General features: G+C 37.0%; 1 non-coding gene across 1 annotated transcript; it reads left to right on the forward strand.

Annotated features, from left to right (window-relative positions):
• Nucleotides 1-9,131: 9,131 nt before the first annotated feature.
• On the forward strand, nucleotides 9,132-9,218 carry Trnastop-uca. Its single transcript has one exon. It is a non-coding gene; the product is annotated as a tRNA-Sec (tRNA).

Raw genomic sequence — 9,218 nt, forward strand, 5'->3', positions numbered from 1 at the left:
GATGATTACACAGTTTTTATCATTGATGGTTTTATCATATCGCTACATATCAGTGTCCGGATATAAATAATGCTTCACAAGTGGCCGTTCGTGCCTAACTAATCTATTAACGTTCTTTTCATCAGTTTTCGAATCGGTGGACGAGGGGCACAATTATGATGTGGTATATCTCGACTTTAGCAAAGCCTTCGACAGAGTCCCCCACGAAAGACTAATTAGAAAGGTAGAAGCTCATGGCATCAAAGGGGACATCCTTAAATGGATTAGGGCGTGGTTACAGGACAGGAAACAGCGAGTGAGCATTAACGGCACTAAGTCCCATTGGAGCAACGTCACAAGTGGAGTTCCCCAAGGCTCAGTACTTGGACCATTATTATTTATTATATACATAAACGACATAGATATCGGCATTGACAGCAACATAAGTAAATTTGCTGATGACACTAAAATAGGACGTAATTAAATCTGACGAGGACTCTGCAAAACTACAGGAAGATCTAAACAAATTTTTCGAATGGTCTGAAAAATGGCAGATGAAATTCAACGTCGACAAATGTAAAGTACTCAGTATAGGAGATGTAAACAGGGAAACCAGATACCAGATGAACAACGATGCCATAGAGAAATCCGACTGCGAGAGAGATTTAGGAGTAATGATAAGTAGGAACCTTAAGCCAAGTAAACAATGTGTTTTTGCTCGTAACAAGGCTAATAAAGTACTTGGGTTCATACAAAGGAGTGTTAGTTACAAGACTAGCGAGGTCATCCTAAAACTGTATCTTGCTCTTGTGAGACCACACCTGGATTACGCAGTTCAGTTCTGGTCACCGTATTACAGAATGGATATAGAATCCTTGGAAAGAATTCAGAGGAAAATGACAAGACTAATCCCGGGCATTAGGAACCTTGAGTATAGAGACAGGTTAAAGCATCTTAATTTGCACTCCCTTGAGAGACGTAGAACGAGGGGCGACCTGATAGAGGTGTATAAGTGGAAGGCAGGGCTAAACAAAGGGGACATTACAAAGGTACTCAAACTATCCAACCAGGAGCGAACTCGTAACAATGGTTTCAAATTAGACAAATTTAGATTTAGGCGTGAAATAGGTAAACACTGGTTTGGAAACAGAGTAGTGGATGAATGGAACAAGTTACCAAATATCATCATTAACTCGAATACGCTCAATTGCTTCAAACATAGGTTGGATGCTCATATGAGCAATAGGGGTTGGGTGTAAACGGGACTGCCCAGTATGGGCCAATAGGCCCGCTGCAGTTTCCTCCATTCTTATGTTCTTATGTTCTTATGTTCTATTATCCTTGTGGAGTACAGTACCACAAGGATCTATCCTCGCACCCACTCTGTTTTGTGACCTACATTAACGACATCGATGGAAATATATCGAGCCACGTTGTTTAAAAGGCTTTGATACTAATCCATCTCGTATTAAAGAATCATTGTTATTAATGACGATGGATTATTCTAGTACTCGGCAAGAACATAATACTGGGTGTAATATATCTTAGGCATCATCGGAGCGAAAGGTATGCCAAAAATTATTCGGTAATTTGAACCAGATTTTAAGCACAGTAGACCTTGTCACATGAACTTCCCTGTTCTGAGTCATACCATCTATGATGGTTTGTAAACGTTAACCTGAAACCAAAGAAACAAATTAGTTTCGTTTCTGTAGAAGAGTTTTATAAATTAAATATATTTACTTAATGCAGTCACTCATAAAAGCTCGTGGGGGTCTCCATGTGTGTGGGTGAATCCCACCCCCACCCCTTTCTGGACGACAAGTCTCTGGGCACGGGACAACGCACACACGAACATACACGGTGAAACTGTTGGAACTGTGTGTTCAATTAAGACCTGTTTGACAAGAATATTTGTCCATGCAAATATTGTGTTATGCCATATAATGTTTACACATTTGCATTTGTGTGACAGCATATGGGAGTTAAAATTGTCATGGGCAATAGGACCACAGTCCTCTGTTATCTGAACCATGAGACGCTTCGATATGTGAAGACGAAGAGGGGGAGTGGAGGAGGAGGGGAGTAAAGAGGAGGTTTTGCCAGGTGGAGACTAGAGACGAGAGGGGTCAAGTGCTTAGTTGCCGCTCTGCTATACTCATTGAGGTAAAATCCTTATATTAATAAAGATGGAAATGATATTTTATATATGTAAAACATACGAAACTTTCACAGTTCCGTTCCTGTAGACTGTTGCCTTAGACTCTGGACTGTTCCATTACGACGTTGGCCAACCACTTCACTGCTCATTGTTTCGAACTCTTTACGGTTTACCATATTATTCATGTGGATACGAAGCAAATTTTCGAACGGATTGGAATGCACCTCGACCTGCACTACCATCGTCTCTGCTGCTTAATTAATGCTTAGAAATCGAAGGGGCTATAACCTTCATATCTTATCATACAACACTGAAGGTGTAACCTGAGTATGACTAACGATAATAACTAATTGACAAACATAATCCTGTCTGACCTGATTACATAAAAGACACAGTTCTGCCGTGTGTGTGTGTGTGTGTGTGCGTTGTCACATCGCTATACACAGACTCGCCGTCCAGAAAGAGGTGGGGACTGGATTGGCACACACACACACACACGATTTTTTATGAGTGACTGTACCTGTTGCATAAACATTCTTTCCAAAATATTTTCAATAAAAATACTTTTAATAGACATTTTCTTTCATGTGTATAGTAATATAAATTTTTTATGGGATCACTAAACTAAATTTGAACTTTTGTCATCAATAGTCTATGAAACCCTAAAGTGTGAAATAACAACGGTAATTTTTGTTTGTTTACATAATCACAAAAACCTGGGAACCTTTACACTTAACGTTTCTATATTTAACACGTATTACGGTATGAGATGTGATATAGGCTGCATAAATGTACATTGTAAAATTACTGCAGTCATTAAATTAACGTAATTCGTATTTTCAATACATCTTTATGCATATGATTATATTTCGAAGAAATAAATAAGGCTAAACAAGACAAGTAGGTCCTTTGTTAAAATTAATTATTTTGTTAGCGGTATCTATAAGCATAAATTAATATAAATGGTCCTAGATGGTAAACACCAGAATTTATGTTTTACTATCAATAGTTTGATCACGACTGAGCGCCAAGTTGAAGTTTTCCGGGTTGTGCGGTCGGTCGGTGGTGTCTTCTTCCGGATTAGTTGATATTATTCTTATTAATATTAAATATGTAAAATGACTCATGTTTAAAGAATAAATAAATTTATGTTTTCTCCATATTGTGATGTTCTGATTCATGGAGTATGATATGAAAATTCCCAAAGTAAAATAAATTACTCACGGGTGAGAAATAAATAGTCATCCTTGAAACAGTACTTGAGTATGCATTATTGGAACTTTTTTACCTGTGTTAAAATAAATCTATATTACCCTTTTTCGTACTTGAGAATAAATTGTTGATTTCTATTATATACTCTAAACCTTATGGATGTTTTCATCCTTTCATTGTATAAATGAGATGTAATATTAATCCTTATAACGAACATAACTTTGTTTGTTATGAATTGCTATTGCCTTCTTTGCTCATTCCTGACATGGCCGCTGTGATTCAAATCGATTTATTCATTCAACGGAGTTTGTATTTAATTTACAACATGACACACATTTACTATATTCTTTCATCATTATAGAATTTTATGACTTAATCATAATTCGGTAGCAGTTTTCGCTGTAAGCTTGCAATTATAAGATAATTTTTGCTCAGTTTACCCGGTCTGATTAATACTTGGATGGGTGACTGAGAACACCAGATGCTGTTCGCATTTAAACTAAATGACCCTGTTGGATATAAGCTTCTGGTGGCTTTGTCGGTTATCCATAGTCAAATTGCCTAAATTTAAATTATTATTATTATGTAAACAGCGTAGGTATACAAAAGTGGTAAAAAGTTGACGTTAACGGTATAATATTCTTCTTGCGCTTAAAATGGTGACTTTAAGCACGTAACAAGGCTAGTAATTAATTGCACTAGTCAATCAGCAATTAAAAATTATGAGAGGTAAAACTCTGATTGGTAAAAATATGTTTTTCAACTAAGGATAGCAAAATACAGCCGCTAAAACATATTTTTATTGAAGACCTTAGTGAAGAAATAAGTGTGCAAATGAATAATAATTGTTATTATCAGTAATCCAGAGATTTCGGTAGTTGGTTTAGCGTACTGGAAAGATCTTTCAACAGAACATTATTTTTTTAGTTTAATAAATTTATTGACAAAGCCTGGAGTACAGTTTGCCTATTCCGAGTCAAGGAAGATTTGAGCAAATTTATTTATGTTTCTACCTGATTGAAGTAATCTTTCTTCAAGAAGACATGATAGACCAAATGAAAAATAATCGGGAACATTTAAACTCATTTTCGCCACTGTCCTTAACCTTACCTAACTTCCTAACCGGTTGACTCCGCGCCAGGACCCCCGGCATATTAATTATCTCGGTTCTAGGTCGTTTGCGAGGGAAACGTTATGGAAGAAAAGTGTCTAGAAATGTCTAAACTATTGTTTGCAAATTATGTCCTGTATTATAAACTGATTATTATTATTATTGTTCTAATTAATGGTTAGTGTCGTAAATGGTTGAATAAACATTTTTCAACATTACTGTCTATGCAAACACTGACTTTATATATTTGTGCCATGATTTATATTGTGCTGTAACTTTTCCTTTTTTAGTTGATGAAGTGTAAAAACGGAAACAACACTGTTTTGAAAGTTATTTGGAAAGTACAAGTAAGTATTCTCAGTTGGCCGCCGACCTGGCTATGTTTGCCAAGCATCCCTTGTCCGTATGCGATGCTGTTGTCCACGAGGCCCACAACCCGCCAGTCACCCGCGCTCACAAGTTGCCGACACGGGATTATTTGTCCAAATTTTCTTTTTGGTTTGACTTTTTTTTCAGCCAAATCAATCAATCGATTTTTTTTCATCGTCGCATCTTTTTATCGATAGTGAAAGTAAATAATATGTTTTATGAGGAGTTGGTCTTATATTTACGACAAATTTGTGTACATTGTGTGGATTTTAAGAGGGCTCTCTTAGAATCCCTGGATCAAGCTGCTTGTTTTTCTCCCAAAACTTTCGGGTGGACAGATTGAATCAATATAAGATTTTCACACATACCCAGTATTGATTTCATCAAATGTACATTGCATCCTATTCATTATATCAGCCACGTTGAAACATCCCAACGGCTTGTAAGCTGATAAGTGGTGAAAAAATCTTTTTGGGGGAGTTTTGCTTTATAAATTTATTTTGCTTCGACTAACACAGACTAGGTCATTAGAAGAAGGCAACAGCATTTCGCATTTGGCTTGAAGCTCATGGGATTTGAAAACACAGGCAAAATGTATTTCTTTGCTCACTTTTTTTTGGTATCCACCTCAACCAGTTTTAGCCAGAAGGATGCTGTCGTTGTTGATGTACGTTGTTGACGCTGCATGTGTTAAGCATTTTTATTTGCCCCCTTGAGGAAGTATGTCCTTGTTAAATTTAAGGTCACTGGGCCGGAGGTCGTGGTCATTGTTAGCTATTTGTATAATAAGACCGAAGTTCTATTTTTTTTAAGGTCTATAAGACCTGCCGATATGTCACGCAAAATAGGGATGATCGCCAATTATGCTGTAAAGGGCAGCTGATTTTGCCAAATAGGGATTTTATTTTTATTTTTACTACTTAATGGAAATTAATATATAGGTGGTATTTTTTTTGTCATCTAAGACGTCATATACCACCATAAAAATAATACCTGAAGTAGGTTAGGTTAAGTTATTTTGGATAAGAGTTTTTCTGTGAAACTATTTAATTACATGTATTATGATCTACTGTACCATACATGATCGTTTGTGGTCAGACAGAAGTGTGTGTGTGTGTGTGTGTGGCCAAAGTATTGGTGAGCTGGTAACGGTGACCTTATGATTTAAGACGTACTGTAGGTCTCCAACACTTTCGCTCTCCCTCACTCTTGTCATAACAACGACAGCCTTGACCTGACCGCTGGCCTTCTGACTTGTGATTGTGTTTATTTGTATTTGTGCTTTGAATCTTACTTGTGTGTGTGTGTGTGTGTGTATGAATTAGTTACGTTAAATTTGGAGTTACTTTTATGATATGAAGATGTATGAAATTGTAAGCTTTAGGTAAGGTTGAGGCAAATCTGAGTAGACTAACTGATTCTTTTTTAGTATTCTCGCTATTTATGGAGAAATATGTCAAGATAGGATTTTTTTCCAATATTTAAAACATATTAAGGAGAATATACTAAATTTCTTTTTAGCTTGGCATGACGGACTACTGGTAGTGAATTTTGTGTCTTCCCGCCGCCACATCAGGTGCGGCTCTTGGCTACACAAATGTCTACTTGATGGTACAGTACACTATAATTATGTACAGTCTCCTTCACTAGTGCGTTTACATGTGCTCATCATACTAAAATTCCACAAATCATTACGATGCGATATTTGTTTTAATAATGTTTTACTTTGATTTCATAGTATGTTTACTATTGCGAATTTCCTTCTGTCGAATGTAAACAAACACAGCTCTGCCACATTGCACAAAACCTGACGATCCCCTGTAAACGCATTAGTGAAGGGGGACTACACACTAATGGATCTATATTTTCTACGTTGATTTAAAAATTTTATTGGTGATGAAAAGAGGACAAATCTAGTCTAAATAACGATGCTTTTCTGATATCTTTGTGTCGATTATTTTTGTGATCCAATTCGATGCATTCATACCTTCTTAGAGGAAGGAAAGGTTTTTCCTACGAATCTGTAAGAATTTAGGCTAAAGAACTGTCACATTTTTGTGTACAAACCAAACTCACTTATTTCAGCATCCTTAGCATTAGTATGAAAATAATACACATTCCTAAGAACAAACTCGACGTTTTCTGAAGCTGTAAGGGAGAGGTGAACAGTCACCTTACTTTCACGGCCGTTCTTGCGAAGGCTATTGTATCCCTAGAAGGATTGGAAGTGTGTGTGTGTGTGGGGAGTGGGAGGGTGAGAAACCGAAGTAAAAATTCGCTTTGAATAAAATACAGGTATTTGAAAAGTTTCCGGTTTGAGTTTCTTACATAATTACGTTGTTTGTATCTACCAGGTTTACTTTTAAATATTTTGGTGACTAACCATTTTCACCTATTGGTCATACGCTTGGCAGCGAAGTCATCTACCCGCGACGTAGTACAATACAGTACATGCAACGGCAGCCCCAAGTTTCATCAGCCTGTCTGTTAATGTACGTCTCCCAGTAAGAAACAGCAGCTTTTCGTCACCTTATTGACTTCCTAATAGGGAAACTATGGACACATTACATAACGACCTGTAGAAATAACGAAATTTGAATGGAATTCACACTATATCACTGCACATTTCCACATGATAAAATTCCAGGTGTCCAATTCAGTTCGAGAAAATCGACTGGCTTTCGTAACATGAAGGCACGTTTCGTTATTTTTATTCAATTCAATTTCAATTTCAATTGGATAGAATTAATCGACGGTAGGGAAAAATTAATCATAGGAGTAATATATAGACCTCCCAATCTTGATAGAGTTAATGAGCGACTTATCTGGGATGAAATGCGCACGGCTTCCATACACAACAAAGTCTGTATAGTAGACGATTTTAACCTTGGTCAAATAGATTGGACTGACCTTACGGGTAACTCAGTATCAGAGGATTTCCTCGAAACGATCCAGGACTGTTTCCTAAGTCAACATATAACCGAACCCACACGGGGTAATAATATGCTCGAGTTAGTTCTGTCGAACAGAGAAAACCTCATTAGCAATGTCGAGGTAGGGAACGAACTTGCAAACAGCGATCACAAAGAAATTAGATTCCAGTTAGATTTTCAGGTCAGACGTAAAGGGAATCCCATTAAAGTCCCAGATTTCAGAAGGGCAAACTTTGATAGTTTAAAGAGGCAGCTGAGAGAGGGGGTATCACGCTTGGATGTGAACCAAGATGACACCGACCTGTACTACAGTCCAACACTACGTCATATACATAAATTCTTAAAAAAAATCTCTTAAAATTAAAATAATTCATGACAGTGCTGCATTTCATACTTCAAAGAAAACGAAGACAATATCTTTACTTGGTATTTCTTATGTCTAATGATTACTAGGGAGATAAATGTTCGAAAATGTGCAGCAGAGTTCAAGTTATTACTCAAGTTCAAATTATTACTCAACAAGACTGAGACGTCACATAGGTTGACAGGTAACATTTATTAAAATATAGACTGACTGAAAGAATGTAGTAGACTGACTGAAAGAATATAGTAGACAAGGGGTTAAGTCATCGTACTCGGGCTAATACTAAAGACAACAGGGAGACTGAAATACCGTAATGCATGTATTCATGAATATAGAGGTCGTGATGTGAGATTTAAGTTTGGTTAAAGTTAAGTTAGAACGAATCTGGGTAACATTATGGTTATGTTAGAGGTGGGTTAGGTTAGCTTAGGTAAGGTAAGATAACGGTGTTGTCAGAGGTATAGGTTAGGTTATGTTAAAACTTACTAAATTTATGGTAGCCCCTTGAGTTCATCAGTGCTTTTGTAATATTATTATTTTATAATATTAACTTGCACTAGTAATTGCGTTTTTATATTTGGTGAGTCGACACAAAAGTTCAACTCTGAGGCTAACCCTGACGAAGTTCGCTTCTTACATTTAACGCCTAACTAGAGGTGTGAAATACGCACTGAAATTATCCCTAAATGGATTTGAAATTACCTCGTGTCTACCAAACCTATTTTTTGTTGTTGTTCATTACCGCCAGAGGGCAGCAGACTCACCATAAACGCGTGTCTTGTTCTAGTTGAGGAAATAAATAACTCGGGAATCCTTTAACGTTTTTTTGTTATTATTAAAGAATATTATTTCACCAATTATCAGGGTTATCTTTGAATATACTTTTACTGTCCGCTTACATGTAAGCTACGTAATATGTATCTATTTGACCGTAATGACAGGTACAGCATGTACTGTAACTAGCCAAGTGAGACAAATACGTCATTGGTTCAGTATTTTAATGCCCAGCTGAGCCTCGGGGGTCCGGGGTGCAGGCTTCAAACCTGTAGCTGACTAGCGTCAGAGTGGCTCGACTCCACCTGCTGGGCG

Source organism: Homarus americanus, unplaced genomic scaffold (assembly GCF_018991925.1).
Source record: "Homarus americanus isolate GMGI-L3 unplaced genomic scaffold, GMGI_Hamer_2.0 scaffold20465, whole genome shotgun sequence".
NCBI classification, from domain to species: Eukaryota; Metazoa; Arthropoda; class Malacostraca; order Decapoda; family Nephropidae; genus Homarus; species Homarus americanus.